Source organism: Cyprinodon variegatus, unplaced genomic scaffold (genome assembly GCF_000732505.1).
Source record: "Cyprinodon variegatus isolate N-32 unplaced genomic scaffold, C_variegatus-1.0 Scaffold2612, whole genome shotgun sequence".
Lineage (NCBI taxonomy): Eukaryota > Metazoa > Chordata > Actinopteri > Cyprinodontiformes > Cyprinodontidae > Cyprinodon > Cyprinodon variegatus.
Genome location: NW_015153065.1, coordinates 1 through 2,152, shown reverse-complemented (window position 1 = coordinate 2,152; position 2,152 = coordinate 1).

Sequence of the window (2,152 nt, the reverse complement as noted above, 5' to 3'; positions counted from 1 at the left end):
AAATTTTGCTTTGCCCTCTTTAGAAAGTCAAACAACTTAAAAAAAAATAAAAATACTTGCATATTTGATCAAAGTTTTTGTCTAATTAGGTTACATTAAACCATGCATGTTTTTAAGAAGAATTAAAAAATAAAAGCTTCATACCTCTCAAAATCCACCTGGTTGCCGGTGACCCGTTTTAAAGCGTTTACAACTAATAACTGAAAATTACAGCTGTAAAATGTTTACCAATATAGACATGTTAGACATCGTTGGAAAGCGAGCACCAAAGCACAATTAACACAGATATAGCAGCATGTTGATCATGTAAACAAAGCAGCCAGAACTACATAGTACATCTGAAGGCGTTCAGAAGCCATTTTATAGATCTAATGTTTAATTTACATTCCATTTGTCCATAAGGATGCACAGATTAAAAGTAATCCAGAATATTCATAATAAAAATATTACATGTTGAGAAAATCACCACATAATGTCCAGTTGTTGGCATCAGAAAAGTTAGCTGGTCATAGTTAATGCTTAGCATCTTGCTAATATTTACCTCCTAATACTAACTTCCTCATTTGTTTGCCCGCAATGTTTGGTATGCTTCTTTACATCGTCTTTTTATCTAAAAGACAAAAGTATCTGCATCTTTTTATGACTTGATTTGAGTCAGGGACAGCCAATGACGTACCAAGTAGAGCGATATTACGCCTCATAGAGTCCTGCTGTTATTGGTTAGGACCATCTGAGCTGTTTGGCGTTGAAGCCTTGAAATAAGGTTCCAAACAAACCTAGACATGGCTGGGTTATATAAAGGGGAGCCATGAAACACAGCTGAGAGAGGATTAATGCGCGCAGCTCCAAGCGGTCCAATATTTTGTAATTTTGGACGCTGATTTTTCTTTATTACAATGCCCAAAGCTGGAAAAAAAAAATATATATATATATATATNGCCCTCTTTAGAAAGTCAAACAACTTAAAAAAAATAAATACTTGCATATTTGATCAAAGTTTTTGTCTAATTAGGTTACATTAAACCATGCACGTTTTCAAGAAGAATTAACAAATAAAAGCATCATACCTCTCAAAATCCACCTGGTTGCCGGTGACCCATTTTAAAGCGTGTACATCTAATAACTGAAAATTACAGCTGTAAACTTTTTACCAATGCAGACATGTTAGACATCATTGGAAAGCTTAGATTCTGCACGATTCAACCACTAAGTTCCTTTTATAGACACAGCAAGCACCAAAGCACAATTAACACAGATATAGCAGCATGTTAATCATGTAAACAAGCAAAGCAGCCAGAACTACATACATTTGAAGGCGTCCAGAAGCCGTTTTATAGATCCTATCTTTAATTATTTGCATTCCATTCGTCCATAAGGATGCACAGATTGAAAGTAATCCAGAATATTCATAATAAAAATATTCCATGATGAGAAAATCACCACAAAACGTCCAGTTGTTGGCATCAGAAATGTTAGCTGGTCATAGTTTTGGCTTATTATCTTGCTAATATTTACCTCCTAATACTTATCTCCTCATTTGTTTGCCCACGATTTTTGGCATGGTTCTCTACATTGTCTTCTGTTATAAAGACAAAAGTATCTGCATCTTTGTATGAATCCATTTGAGTCAGGGACAGCCGATGAAGTCTCACAAGCACTCCTTGCCTGTCAGCCAATGACGTACCAAGTAGAGCGATATTACGCCTCATAGAGTCCTGCTGTTATTGGTTAAGACCATCTGGGCTGTTTGGCGTTGAAGCTAGGGCTGCAACAACGAATCGATATAATCGATAAAAATAGACTTTTAAAAGCGTTGGCAACGAATTTCATCATTGATTAGTTGTGTTGCGTGATTAATGCGTCATCCCCCGCCGCCGTCATCACTGCCACTTGACTGAAACGGGGGAAGAAAAAAAAAAAATACGGCAGAGCGAGCCAGCGCTGCAGGTGCGCAGTGTTGCAAACTCAGCGACTTTGTCGCTATATTTAGCGACTTTTCAGACCCCTCCAGCGACAATTTTTTTTAAAAAGCGACTAGCGACGAATCTGGCGACTTTTTAAGGTGTTACTGGCGGCTTTTGGAGACTCTTACGTGAAAGCATGTATCGTTCCTACTCTTGTCCTGCAGCAGCAGCTGCTGCCGTGAGGCGCC